The 15173-nt window shown below is 40.5% G+C and overlaps 1 protein-coding gene across 3 annotated transcripts in view; it reads left to right on the top strand.

The window, feature by feature from the left end:
- The window catches only part of AHCYL1 (adenosylhomocysteinase like 1), a 71358-nt gene that overhangs the window by 22332 nt on the left and 33853 nt on the right, over window positions 1-15173 (top strand). The window contains exon 1 of one of the 3 annotated variants that reach the window (XM_078392771.1): window positions 7620-7777. The exons of the other annotated variants lie outside the window; for them this stretch is intronic. The gene's annotated coding sequence lies outside the window, so the exon portion shown is untranslated. Of the gene's footprint in view, window positions 1-7619; window positions 7778-15173 lie in introns of those variants that run through there. 3 annotated transcript variants of the gene reach the window in all.

Below are 15173 nucleotides of genomic sequence, written 5' to 3' on the forward strand. Positions count from 1 at the left end.
TTAGAAAGAAGAGCCTGGTCATGCATGCTCAACCTATCTCTGTACTACAGTGGTGCCCCGCATGACAAAGATAATCCGTTCTAGGAAAATCGCTGTTAAGCGAAATCGTCATGTGAAAAACAATTCCCATTGGAATGCATTGAAACCTATTTAATGCGTTCCAATGGGGAAATTACCTCGTCGTCCAGCGAAGATCGCCCATAGGGGAAGCCATTTTCCGAGCACAGATCAGCTGTTAAAATGGCTGCCCTGCGAAACATGGGTCTGGAAAACACAGGGCAGCCATTTTGCGGAGCTGGAAAAATTGTCATTTTGCAAACGAACGGTTTGCGAAGCAAGGACCTAATCATCATCAAACGAAAATCCCCCATAGGAAACATCATTTTGCGATCGCTATAATGATCGCAAAAAAGTCATCGTCATGCGATTTTGTCGTTCTGCGGGGTTGTCGTCATGTGGGGCACCACTGTATATTGCTGGATACAAGCCAGTGGTGTTATGAGAAACCTATATCAGAATGCTTCTTATTGTTTTGAACTGACACAAATTGTTTAGCAGTTATTTGTTACATGAGGGTGTCAAGGTAATTTGTATAGTGTATTAAAATAACAAAAAATTAAGACTGGAGCAGTGAAAATTTTTAAACCAAGAAATGCTGAGTGAAACAGAAATGTCTTCACCACCTGCTAAAAGCTGAGCAGTGAAGGAGCTAATGAACCTTCTTGTGAAGAGAATGCCTTAACTGAGATGTTTCTACTGAAAAGACCTTGTCCCATATTCCTATTCACCTCACCTAATTTTATTGGTGAGCCATAAGGCAGGGCCTCAAACATGGGTCTTAAATTGTGTATATGTTTTATGGTTAAGATAGTGTTTTGTATATACTGGCCCGAAGCCATCTATAGTTTTATAGGTGAGAAACAAAGTGGAAGCAAGTACAGCTCATGTGAGGCTAGTCTATAAAATGTCCACCAGAACATAGTCTGACTACAACATTTTGTACCAGTCACAGATTTTTAACACTCCTCAAAGGCAGCCCTACATAGAAAGCATTTAGAATGACTGAATCATTTAATAAACACAACTAAATATGTCATATCAGTTTTGTATCCTTAAGTGTTTTTAATAGTCTGAAAGATTGAATTAAAATATTTAATTAAAATTAAACATTCCAATACAATATTCTTACTATGATTTAGATCTAATACTCAATGCTGACCTGAGACATTTTGCTGCCTGAAGTGGTATGGCAGAAAATCCTTCATGTACCTCACCACCAAAACAACAACTATAAATTAAATCAAAATTGCACTTGAAGACAACTCAGTACCATGGGTTTCCTTTACACTGCTCTGTTTTTTCAGAAAAAAAATGAAGGCACACTGACAACCTTTTCAACATGCCTGAGCAACAGTAAAGTATACACAAACATATTTGCTTTCAAATGTCATCGGAAAAGAAAATATTATAACTTTCATGTGAGATTTTATTGTTATTGTATTCATTCCAGTTGTCCAATGTGATTTGTGATGTATTCACTTACTGTGTTACTGATAATATTGAACAATGCATTTGGAAGAATGGAAAAATTTCCACAGAGAAATGTAGCAGTGGAAAGCTTTTCCATCTCACATGATTCGTTGAAGACAGCCCCTAAACATTTCTTCTACAACCCATCCATAGCAAATTTTATGCTGTTTACTGAGGTCAAGAAAAAAGTTATTATGTGACAGACTAATGAACAGCTTCTGAAATTTAAAATTATCAAGGTAGCAAATAATGTTGCCAGAGTTTACCTTGATTTCTATAACCTGCTATGAATAAAGAAAGAACACCAAAAGTTGCTTCTGTAACGATGGATGAGAAATATAGAGGACTTTGTTATATATACTGTATTGTTTTGTTCTAAAGTGTTGCTTTTGCTGTAAAAGAAGAATGCTTCCAGTGGCTCCTAATGGGATCAAAATTGACAGGAGAAATTAGTGAGGCAGCTTCTTAGTTCTACAGACAAAAACAGTTTTTTGTAAGCACAATTATTTCTGTTGTTTGATACATTTTGCAGCTATCCTTTTAATCTTATTAAAAACATATTTGATAGGACTAGTGAGATGGTGCATCCAAAGCTGAAGTCAGCTCTGTGATCTATACTGTATATTGATTTCTTTTGTAGAAATTTACCCTTTCCTGGTCATGTAACATGTATAAGTATGTAAGACTACATTGACAGGTTGTCACTTTAGCCAACACAACCAGACTATACCATTTGCCATAAAACCTCTTTCGAGGTATAGAAGTACAGTTACCTGTTATGGACAGTAAGACTTTGGAGGAGTGGGGTGGGGCTGCTGGGGGATGGAAGGGGTAGTAGTTTGTCTCCTTTCTTCATCCAAGCTATCTTAAGTACAAGTACTTAGTGTACTTTGTGCTCTAAAGAGAGAAAAATATTGCTTCGTCATGGGAGTGTTACCTACTTGCCTCCTTGTATTTCCTTGCTTTAGTGCACTTTAACCTGGAGCAATATGTAGGTATTTTGTCTTTCATCAGTTTCCATGTGAAAAATGTCATTGTTATCTTGCTGCATAAGAATGTAAGAGAGCAAAGATAAAAAGCAGGATTCCGCAATCATTCTTCTCTCCACCCTTCCATGGCATTCCCCATCATCTGCTAGGCCTCTGTTAAATTAGACAAATCCAAGGTTTCTGAGTCCAAGAGTTATGAAAGAGAGAAATAATCTCTACCCCAAACATGCATGGAAGCCTTTGTGTGTGTGGGGGGGGGGGGAATGCAAGCAGAAAACCAAAGTACTGTAGTGTTCTGCGTCCATTCTGGAAGTGTTGTATAGTAATTATAGAATTATAGAATAATGGAGCTGAAAGGAGCCTATAATGCCAATCCAAATCAAAGTATATCTGATGGTTATCTACCTTTCTCTTGAATGCCTCCAGTGTAGGAGTGCTTACCATCTCCCAAGATACAGTAATTGGTTCCATTGTCCTACAGTACTGCTCTAACAGGAAGTTGCTCCTGTTATTTAAACAAGATCTGGTTTTCTATAATTTGAGTCCATTATTACATGTCTTGCAATGTCCTTTTGCATTATCACTGTACCTGCTACCCTTGCTAGTTTCAGAATAGTTGTCATAGGTGCTTATATTTTCTAGTGCCTTTGTTTTGCGGTTTAAAGATGCATCAGGAAGTCAAGACTGATGAGGAGATCCCAGTCATGGTGACAGCAAACTCTTGTTTGACTGTCAAAGCCATCCAAAGTTTAAGCCCCCAAAGAAGGCTTTTCTCAGCTACTGAATGTTTATGCATTCTTGTCCTGCAGAAATCGAAGTATTACAGTATGTCTAAACTGTTGCACATGTGCATGTAGGCTTAATGTTATTTAACTTTAACCTTGTTTCTCTGATTGGAAATGGTGCCTGAACATTTCATAGCTTCAGATTTTCACCTTTCATTGTTTAATGGAGTTCAGCAAATGAAAGTTTTTGAGTGAACAGAATAAGGTTTTTATGTGTTAGCGTATTCTTTTAATATTTGAACACTTGCAATAATAGTTTCATTGACTTGTTGCAAAGGATAGTGAGATGTAAAGCAAGAGAGGCTTTAAAATTTAGAAGTAGTATAATACGAAGAATATCATTGGCAGACATTGTAATTTTTTTTAAAAAATCCTGTGTTCTGCTACATTTGAAAGTAGCACAGAGCTAAAGCAAGTGGGGAAGCATCTTATATATTTCACTGTGATGAAAAACGTCCACCTCCCATTTTTTGTACCTCTTTGCCAAAGTGGGCAAGAGGAAGAAATTGTTTTGTTAAGTATGCTTGTTAAGTATGATGGATGAGAATTGTCCATTTGATGCATGCCCTTTAGTACAGTGGCTCCCAACCTTTTCTGAGTCGTGGACCATTTGGGAGAGTGGGGTCTGTGCACGGGGGGACACCCCCCGGGCTCGCGGGGAGGCATGCTTGCATGTAGAGGCGGAGGGGAGGGGTGCACTTGCGCACATGCACGAAGGGGTGGAGCACACTTACAGAGGGGGGGTGCTCACGGGTCGGAGGGGCGCCTGTGTGGGTGGGTGGCAGGCCGTGCATGTGGGTGGGGTGGGTGGATGGATGGAGTGCATGTGGGGGGGGGGGGCTGGAGATCTGTCTCTGTGGCCCAGTCCAGCCATGGCACAGACCGGCACCAGGCTGCGGACTGGGGGTTGGTAACCCCTGCTTTAGTACATTCTTAAAGGTTTCACCATTGTGGATGAATTGTGACCTTTTAATAGTTAAGCATGCTTTTCTTTGTATTTATGATCTTTTAGTACTCAGCAAACTTTTGTCACCTGTTCTACAATTTGTAGATAAACATCTAGCTGTTTCATAGCAAATAGATCAATTTATTTTGTCCCCTCCCCCATTTTAAAATAAGTTGGCTGGTTCTCATTTAAGAGCCTAGGCAATTACTGTCCATGCATCAGTGCACTTAACATTAGCACGTTAATTAGTATGCTAATTTGTACTGGGGCCCAACTTTGGAATTCTGGAAAGAAGGTTTTCTGGCTCTTTGAGGTGACAGTTTTTTAGTTGCCAGTAACTTGCGTTTCTTTATTCTGCCCATATCACATTTGACAGAATATGGTTTACTTATTGCTACATCATTTAAAACCCTAGTCTACTTATCTGTGTTATGTTAAGCAGTACAAATTTCTTCACATTCCATCACCTTCAGTCCCATTGTCTGTTCTTGATTTATGCTCTCCACCGCTTCAGGAACAAAACAGTGAGCATCTACCCAAAGTAAAAATTATGGTGTATATTAAAGCCCTGAGCTTCTTTGTATATAGGTTTGTTTTCAGACGCTGTCCTTTCAGGAAAGTTAATTTGAAACTGGTATATCTTAATAGTCTGAAGATTTGGACGTGGTTCACATTAAATTAAAGATAGCCTAAACATGATTGGAATTAGTTTAGAATTTGGTTAGCTAAGGGTGCAGACAGCTCTGTATGTGTATGCTGGTTTAACAGCAGCAAACAGCAGCAGTAACAACAGAACTGACAGGGATATACAGTAGTGGTGCCACTGGTGAATCACACCAAGGCTTTTAGGAATCCAGTTCTGGATTATGAAAACTTTCACATAGAGTCATCACTCCTGCTGTTTTAAAAATATTCATAGTTCTTTACACTGTAACCCTTCCTTCTGGTGTGTAGTGTTTGGCATTAAAAAAAGGTTAGTTGTAGAAACAATTCACCTTTGACCACTGGTGTTTGTAAAACTCTAATGTTAGGCTGTTAGGCATGGACAAATATGATCTTACATAATTCTGCTTAAAGTTATTGGCTCAGGGTTGTCAATATCCTAAAACTTACTTGAGTATTAACAGAACCAGAGTTAAAAGAAGAAAGAATTCCTTGAAATTCTTTATTGAAAGTGGAAGTGCAGTAACAAAACAGTAACTCCCAGAATAACTGTGCAACCATCCTATCAATGACATTATCCTCTGGCAGTTCTCCTAGTAACTGTATGCAGAGCATGAGTTGCCATGTAGCAACTTCACAACTGCCAGTAAATTACTCCTGTCTGAGCCTATCAAGGTTGCAGGAACAGGGAACTGCTGTTGTTGCCTTAGTTGCTCTTGGTTCTGGCACTGTAATTTTTGCTTCAGATGTTCTACTTGAGGAATACTCAAATTAAAGTTCTGTATCATATGGATGATATCATTTCTTCTCTGCCCCAGGCCCTTAATGGCTCTTTTCCACAGTCAGTATATTCAACATCTATTATAACTGGCATAAATGCATGTCCATGTTATAAGTGCTCAAGGACAGAGTTTTAGTCTTTAAGGAAAAGGTTAATGACGAGGTAAAAGAAGGCACTGGCTTGTAAAACTATTAACCTTATCCCCCATCATATAGTAGATCTTGGTTCACAATATGAACCAAAATCTGCTATGTGAACCAAAATCATATATACCAGTATAACACTGAGATGTGGTTATTCTGTTCTGTCATTGCTTATGCTTTGCATGCAAAAGGAATACATCCCTGTATCTTCTGGTGGGACTAGGAAATATCTCTGTCAAAAATAATGTAGGTGCCTTTTAAAATTATTTTTTGTTATTACATGCCCATTAGTAATGCTGAACTAATTGGATCAAAGCTCTGACTTAAGAATTGCTTCAGTAAATAGCTATTTAAATTGCTGTCTTTAGGCAACAGATTATCTGTCATCTGTAGATCATAGTTTATTTATTTATAGTTGTATAGGGGTGTGGAGCTGTACCTTCTTTTAGTACTAGTTGGGCTCTTGTGATTCTCTTCTACAATTGGCAGTTTAAGATGTTTAGATTAATTACCTTTCAAAGACTTGACATTATTGTTGGGCTGTCAGTTTCCATGGTGTACCCTCATTCTTTCTGACCTTCCATGCTATAGATTCTCCTTCTTTTTATAATCTGGCAGGTCATATTTGGGAAGGGTAATGCTATCAGTGAAGAAACTGACGTGCTTAGAGATTTCAGTGGTGCGTCGACTTACAAACTTACGACCATTTTGAGTTACAACCAGCTCCGGGTGCAAAATTTTGCTTTTACTTGCGACCGGAGCTTTCATTTATGAATAGAAAAAGCAGGGGGAAAAGGCGGGAAGTTCGGAAAAGGCGGGAAGTTCAGATTTTTAACTGTAGGTGGCAACGAGGCTGCTTCTTTGTAGCTCTTTTGCCCCAGCAGTTAGAGAATGTGTGTTGGAGGAGGCTTGGGACTTTTGATTTTTTGTGTGTGTGTGTGTGTGTGTGTGTGTGTGTGTGTGTGTGTGTGTGTGTGTGTGTGTGTGTGTGTGTGTGTGTGTGTGTGTGTGTGTGTGTGTGTGTGTGTGTGTGTGTGTGTGTGTGTGTGTGTGTTTGCATGGAGGCTGCAGGCTGCCTTGTAAGGTAAGGTGCTGTTTTCTGCTTTTTAAAAATTGTTCTGGGTGTTTTTGCAGCGTGGTTTTGAGCTGGGGGGTTATGTTTCTATGCTGTAATGGGTCTGGGGGGTTTGTTTGTTTGTTTGGTGTTTTTTCCCATTTCCGATGGGTCTTGGGGTTTTTTTGTTCCTTTCAGGAATGTTTTTCCCCATTTCCGATGGGTCTTGGGGGGTTTGTTTGTTTGTTGGGTTCCCCCTATTTCCGATGGGTCTTGGTGGGTTTGGTTGTTTTTGGGGTGTGTGTGAGGGTTTGCTATTAGCCTCCAACTTTTGCTCAAATAAACCAGGAGTTGTTTTTAATCCAACATTCAAACTTGTATTCATTTTTTCACCAATCGTGTAACATCTCTTAATGGCTCGGTTTGTAACTTCTCCTGCGATACCAATGGGCTTTGCAGCGGCAACCATAAGTCTGTATCAAACAGGTTCAGGGACTTAACTTCCCATGGTCCCGGGACAAACGGGTTCTGGTTGGGAACTTCATCAGTACTTCTCTCTCTTAGTAGCGGTAACGTCTCATCGCCCCCGTCGACTCCCCATATCGGGTCTCCTTCTCCCATAATGTGTCCCCACAGTCCTGGAGGTGCATCATCCTTCGGGCTTCCTCCACTCGCCATGCTCAACGAGCCTCGGCTTCTCAGGCTTCCGCTTCTTTCTCCTCCCTCAGACGTTGCCTCCACTCCCGAACCTTGGATTCGCCCCAGTACGATGGATGTTGTGGTAGACCTCGTCTGCGGCGGTAATCTGCCTCCTCCCGAGGCACCCTAAACTTTTCACATTTCCCTGTCCAAGAGTCTTCCACCCAGATGAGTTCCCAGCCTCCTGGTATGTTGTTGTGGTCCCTATTTATAATCCCCATTCCCGCCTCCGCCATGGACCTCCCCCTTTCCTCATTTCCCGTTTGAGTTGCCACCGTCAGATCCTGCAGACTTGTTTCCAGCTCCCAGGTGTCTATCCCCTGGTGTATCTTTCTGCCGGGGGGGGTGGCGGTGGAGTAGTCTGCACCTCTCTGGAGGTCTTACATGGGGACGGCACTCCGACGAGAGCCTCTATGCTCTTGTCTCGCTTATCACAGGGGTTTCCCCATTTCTGATGGGTCTTGGGGGGGTTGTTTGTTTTTGGCTTCCCCCCATTTCCAATGGGCCTTGGGGGGTTTGGTTGGTTTTGGGGTTTTCCCCCCATTTCCGATGGGTCCTGCATGCTTCCCTTGCTTTTTCCTTTGTTTTCTTTGCATTTCCAACCTGCCCCCTTTGTTCTCTGTGCATTTCCAATCTGTTTCATTTGTTTTCTGTGCATTTCTAATGGGTCTTACATGCTTGATTGCTTTTCTTCCCCCCACCCCTTGGCTGAAATCATGTTTCCAATGAGTCTTGCAGTGATATGTGTGTGTGTGTGTGTGTGTGTGTGTGTGTGTGTGTGTGTGTGTGTGTGTGTGTGTGTGTGTGTGTGTGTGTGTGTGTGTGTGTGTGTGTGTGTGTGTGTGTGTGTGTGATTTTTTCTTCAGCTGGAACAGCTTAATTGCATTTCAGTGCGTTCCTATGGGAAATGGTGCTTGGACTTATGACCATTTCAAGCTACATCCATCTTCTGGAATGGATTATGGTCGTAAGTCGAGGCACCACTGTACCTTGGTTCAGCCATTAATCCAAATGAAGACTGCAGCCAAGAAATCAGAAAAAAACTAAGACTTGGAAGGGCAACAGTGAAGGAACTAGAAAAATGTCCGGATGTGTCATTGGAGGCAAATGCTGTGCCCATCCGTGAGTGTCAGGGTATCCTGTCCCCCCCCCAACTGGTCCGTGGTTCAGAAAAGGTTGGGGACTACTGGTCTAGACAATTTCATCCATTCATACACAGTCACGTACTGACCTGGCTACAGTTAGGAATGGGAAAGAAGGATGTCATCCTTTAGCAATCTCCCTAACACGCCCCCCTCCATTTAATTACCTTTGTGTTATTACCAGTACCATTGCAATACAAGGGCTTCTAATATGGAACTAAGGAAGAAATTCAATTGACTTCTCCACAGAAGGTTTTTAATATTGAGTTTAAAGATGGCTGAACACAGTTCTCTGCCTATTTAATGGGAGATTGCATAAAGGTTACCTACTAGCTAATTTCTGCAGTTCCAGGCTAAGGAATTTTATTTTTTTATGATTAGTATCAATAAAACTGATGTGAAGTTATTTTCCCTTTTGTGCCTAAATATTAAATGAGGTACCAGCTTCACAATAATTGAATTAAAACAATTCCAATTTAAAAGCCTCTAAACTTAAAAAAATATAGAAAGCAGGTTGAACCTTCTGGGAGGAAATTGTTCTGGATAAATGGTGTTTTCCGTTGAACAATTAATCATGAGTGATGGCAGTAATCACTTAGAACAGAGATTGTTAGTAGCACTCAGTTTCTGTGTTGTAGTTTCTAGTTTTTTTAATTCTTCATGTTTCATTTCAATTATTGAATTTAAGGAGAGAGAAAAATACCTGTTATTACTTAGAAATACAGTATTGGTATATATGGGCCCAGCTTAATCTGGCATTTACTTCTGCTTTGTCCTAAACTTTTCTTCTTGAACAAATTGCAGCTATGTTCTGATGAAGTGTAGAAGTGTCAGAATGAATATGAGAATATAAATGAAAAGAATAGGTCATACCAGTGCATGCTACAGTGTTTAATTTCTATGGAAGCAAAAGTGTGAATTACCATCCCCTCAGTGGAAGTGTGCTACTGTGAAGTATTGGCCTGGTTCTCCATCTAGCCCCCGGGCAAAGGCAGACTAGCGTCTTTCTTGCTGGATACCTTGCAGCAGTGTTGTAATATTGCCATGGCAAAGAGGCTCAAGGCTGACATTGCGTTGCCTCATGTTTTCTGGAGATGAGGAGAAAGGGCTTGGTTGTTTCTAGGTCAGTCTTGACATTTGGGTAGTATCCTGATTGAGGAGTGGTAAAGTGGGACAGCTTATTCTTGAGTTCCATTTTTATGGAATTTGTGCCACTTTTAGTTGTGAAATGCTGCCAAACTGAACTATGACAATAGACTTTTAATCAGTCTTCATATATTACAAACTCCTCCTTTTAAAGAACTTCCCTTTAGTTCTCCTGAGGCAGGAGTGAGCAATGCCCAAGGGGGCCATTTTTGTCCTTTCCTGGACCTTCAAGGGATGCATATCTAGCCCATTTTCCAAGATTTTTCCCCCAATGGCAAATTGTGCCATGAAAAACTAATTTCTGTTTCCCCCCCCCCAAAAAAATAGGGCTTTTTCTTTACTAAAATAGGTGCAGAATGCAAAATTACATAAAAATGACAAATTATACATCTCAGAGGTTCTTAGCTTGCCATGCAACATTTTTTGGGGGGGTTAAAGCCAGGGGCCATAGGAGGTCACACTGGGAGCTCATGGGTGCACTTTGCCCTCCTATTTTTTAAGAAATGAAGAGCTGATAGCACAATGCCATGTATGTTATAACTATTGCATTGCTCTGAGAATTTACTGCAGCCCAGTACTCTTACAGATTTTTTGCATTTGAGGCTCCTTGTGAGGGACATGGTGGCGCTGCGAGTTAAACCGCAGAAGCCTTTGTGCTGCAAGGTCAGAAGACTAGCAGTCGTAAGATCAAATCCACACGATGGAGTGAGCTCCTGTCGCTTATCCCAGCTCTTGCCAGCCTAGCAGTTCAAAAGCATGTAAAATGCGAGTAGATAAATACGTAGGTACCACCTTGGTGGGAAGGTAACGATGTTCCGTGTCTTGTCGTGCTGGCTATGTGACCACAGAAACTGTTTTCAGACAAACACTGGCTCTATGGCTTGGAAATGGGGATGAGCACCGCGCCCTAGAGTCGGACATGACTGGACTAAATGTCAAGGGGAACCTTTACCTTTCTTGTAGTTTTCCTAATTCTTCAAAATGAATAGAAGTACAACTAAAATACAAGATAAACTATTATAATTATGAGAGATCATAGTATTATTTCTAGATTTGAATTTTGTGGGAGGCTGGAAAAAGAATGCTGTTTCTGGCAGCTCAGTAATGTGAGTAGAATGGCTTTGGGAACTTATGAAGACGAACCAACCCAAAAATCTATTGAGACCTCCATGAGAAGGTACTGTGAGTTTCAAGTTGAGGTTTAAACTTCATGCATCTGATGAAGTGGATAATGTTTACAATACTTTATACCATAATAAATCTGTTAGTATTAAGGTTCATAAGGGACCTTTGTTGCTTTTGCCAACTTCCTCTCATTCAGGTTTTAAGGCTGTTGTAGGAATTCAAAATCTCTCTCAGTATTTTGATGTCTTTAAACTCCTACAATAGTTGTCTTGCAAATACATATATATGCATGTACTACTTATTTGCTTGGATTACTGTTTTCCTTGTAGGTCCAAGCCTTGCTTTCAGGTCTTATCAGAGGGCAGGAAGGAAGGAAGGAAGCTGAGAATGGGCTGATACTTGCCATACGGGAGAGATTGTAGAATATATTTGGCCCATTGATGTTTCTTATTGAAACACATCTGTATGCTTTCTCATTGCCAGGTGAGCTGGGAAGGAAAGACTATAATAAAATTACATTAACGGCTAGTTTTTGACTGTGGAAGGGAGAAGAGCCAGCTTGTGTAGCCTTAGTTCCAGGGCACAGTTCCAGGGTGCCCAAAAGGGAATGGTAAAACACCTCTAGGTACTGCATCCCTAAAATACCTTGAAAAGGGTCATTGTAAGTCAGAATCAACTGGGAGCACATAATAATAATAAAAGAGGTGACACAACATAATAATTACTATGTCAGTATGTATTCTAGTGGGATTGTGCTGTTTGCTGAAGCCAAACTTTGTACTTACAAAGCCAGAAACTGTCGTCGATTTAGAAGAGGTATTCATGTTAGTCTGTGGGAGCATATCATGTTCCCACGCTGACATAGCAAAGCGTGCTGCTTATATACCACCCCATAGCACTTCAAGCACTCTCTGGCCGGTTTACAAGTTAATTATGCAGCTACATACTTCCCCCCCCCCCCAAGTGAGCCGGGTACTCATTTTACCAACCTCAGAAGGATAGAAGGCTGAGTCAACTTGGGATTGAACCCCGGGTTGTGAGCACAGTTTTAGCTGCAGTACAGCAGTTTAACCACTGCGCCAAAGACTCATGAGATACTGTTGCGTCACTCTGCTTTTCAAACCTGCAGAGGGACGTTAAAGAATATGTAATCTTTTTACTATAGGTAATTGTGAGACAGCTTTAATTTTTGACATTTTCATGCATCTTCAGCTTGGGGTAGCATTTGACATATCACAGGGTCAAATATCTTATTTCATATAATTGAATGCCCCTTCATTAAATGGTGGATTAAATAATAACTCATTTCACATGTTAGCAAGGTTATGTTCCAAATCCTACAAGGTAGGCTCCAGCAGTATGCGGACCAAGAACTCCCAGGAGTACAAGCTGGATTTTGAAGGGGCAGAGGAACTCGAGACCAATTGCTAACATGCGCTGGATTGTGGAAAAAAACAGAGAGTTCCAGAACATCTACTTCTGCTTCATTGACTACAAAAAAGCCTTTAACTATGTGGACCACAGCAAACTATGGCAAGTCCTTAAAGAAATGGGAGTGCCTCACCACCTTATCTATCTTCTGAGAAACCTATACGTGGGACAGGAGGCAACAGTTAGAACTGGATATGAAACAAATGATTGGTTCAAAATTGGGAAAGGTGTACAACAAGGCTGTATATTGTCTCCCTGCTTATTTAATTTATATGCAGAATACATCATACGAAAGGCTGGATTGGCGGAATCCCAAGCCGGAATTACGATTGCTGGAAGAAATATCAACAACCTCCGATATGCAGATGACACCACTCTGATGGCAGAAAGTGAGGAGGAATTAAAGAACCTCTTAATGAGGGTGAAAGAGGAGAGTGCAAAAAATGATCTGAAGCTCAACATAAAAAAAACTAAAATAATGGCCACTGGCCCCATCACCTCTTGCCAAATAGAAAGGGAAGATATGGAGGCAGTGACAGATTTCACTTTCTTGGGCTCCATGATCACTACAGAGGGTGACAGCAGCCACAAAATTAAAAGATTGTTGGACAGTGTCATCAAAGCTATCAACATGAATTTGACCAAACTCCGGGTGGCAGTAGGCCTGGTGTGCTCTGGTCCATGGGGTCACGAAGAGTCGGACATGACTTAACAACTAAACAACAACAATGGAGGAAAACGCCAATCCATGATGATTTAAATAAGTAGCTGGCTAGTTTATGCAACTGCAACATTGGAATTACCACCTGTGTTCATTAAATATATGTCTTAAGAAAAAGCCTGCAGCTCCTTAGGATATGGAAAGCTAGTATGCATGGCAAGGATAAGAGATTCTCCTTTACATATGCTAGTTTTTTACATCAGGAACTTCTATGACAGCCACAATGCATTTGCAATAAGACAATTGCAAGACAACTGTTTCATATGATACTCTGGAGCATTTAGATAAGCTTACCCTAGTGTATTATAAAATAAGAGATAACTTCCTCCTTTAAGATGTGGATGGGACCTCCATTCAAACAAGAAATGCCAAGTTCTATTCACTCCTTCACAAGGGAGAAACAGAAGAAGCAGCTACTTACTGCTGCTGACATCACTGCCACTGCTACAAAGAGGTAAAACACTAAGATTGTTGGTAGGCCAAGTCTGTAACCTTCTCTTAAAACTACAACCAGAGATACACAATAGTAAAAATGACCATTTTGTACAGATAGATGTTTTTATACTGGGCAGAGCCTTTTATATTAAAAGGTTGTGTCTGTTTGGTGGATGAACCCCCAATCCTCCATTTCCTAAGAAGTACAGTTAGCCCAGGTAATTTATGTTACTTTATGAAGAATTAAAAGTAAAGTTACTAAGTAAATGAAGTGGCACTTTTTTCAAATGGATTACTCACTGCTATAAAATGTCTCATTACTTTTACCTAGGAGTAATACATACAGTTTGCTTGAGGCAGTAATTGAATACCAGCCCCAAACTGTGTCCAGAAAGTTAAAATCAAAATACAGTGACTATCATCTCAATAACACTTTTAAATGCAAATATGGTAACTATTATGTACAGTTATTAGATCTAATAGTTAAATCATTATCATCCTCTGAGAAAAGCCAGAGGTATGCCCCAGGCTTGCACCAACTGAGGCACTTCTCACCCTTCTTCTACTTACCTCAGGAAGAAATGAACAACCAAACTGGAAGATCCATATTTTAATGCTCCTGACCAGAGGAAATTAAACCTCAATAACAACAAATCTCTTGATTTGATAATTCACTTTTACCAATGCTGAAAGGAATGTACAAGCCCCAAATCTCTTGGTGTTTCCCTACAGGTAATCCTGTAGTGTGGAGTGAGGGAAAGAAATAAAGTACTCACAGCCTTTTAGATATTGTTTTTAAAAGCATACGCTGAAGAAAGAACTGTGTAGCATACAAATACATCTGAGTATATTAAATCACTTTTAAACTTAAATCACTTTTCAAAGAAAAAAATGGAACACATGAACTCTACATGTAATTTCTTTGAGATTTCCATGTTCAGTACATTGGGTTTCTATGAAGAAAACCAAAATGGCCCATTCTATGCCCCTAATTGGAGACTGAAATAAACCATGTACTTAAAGAAAATTAAACCCAACAAAAAGCAAAGTGGAGCTATTTAATCATTCTGGTTTCTTACTAGCCTTATGAAGGCCAACCATACAAATAGCAGCTGGTGTTTAAAAAGAAAGGAAAAGAAAAAGAAAAAGGTCTTACCTGAAAAAATAACGAAGCAGTGAGAAGGGTAATAATAAGGGAGTTAGGGGCTAGATATCTGACTGCAGAGCCAGAGGTAGGGAGTTCGATTTCCCACTGTGTCTCCTATGACTATAGTCCACGTATATGTCCTTGGACAAGCTTCACAGTCCCAGGATGCTCCCAAAAGAAAATACTAGTAAACCATTTCTGAGTATTCTCTGCCTGGGAAATCCTGAAAATTATAAGTCACAATTGACTTTATGGCACATGATTATTATTTGTTGTTGTTTAGTCTTTAAGTTGTGTCCAACTCTTCGTGACCCTATGGACCAGAGCACGCCAGGCCCGCCTGTCTTCCACTGCCTCCTGGAGTTGGGTCAAATTCATGTTGGTTGCTTCGATGCCACTGTCCAACCATCTCGTCCTCTGTCGTCCCCTTCTCCTC

The sequence above is a fragment of the Pogona vitticeps genome, chromosome 4, assembly GCF_051106095.1.
Source record: "Pogona vitticeps strain Pit_001003342236 chromosome 4, PviZW2.1, whole genome shotgun sequence".
Classification (NCBI taxonomy): Eukaryota; Metazoa; Chordata; class Lepidosauria; order Squamata; family Agamidae; genus Pogona; species Pogona vitticeps.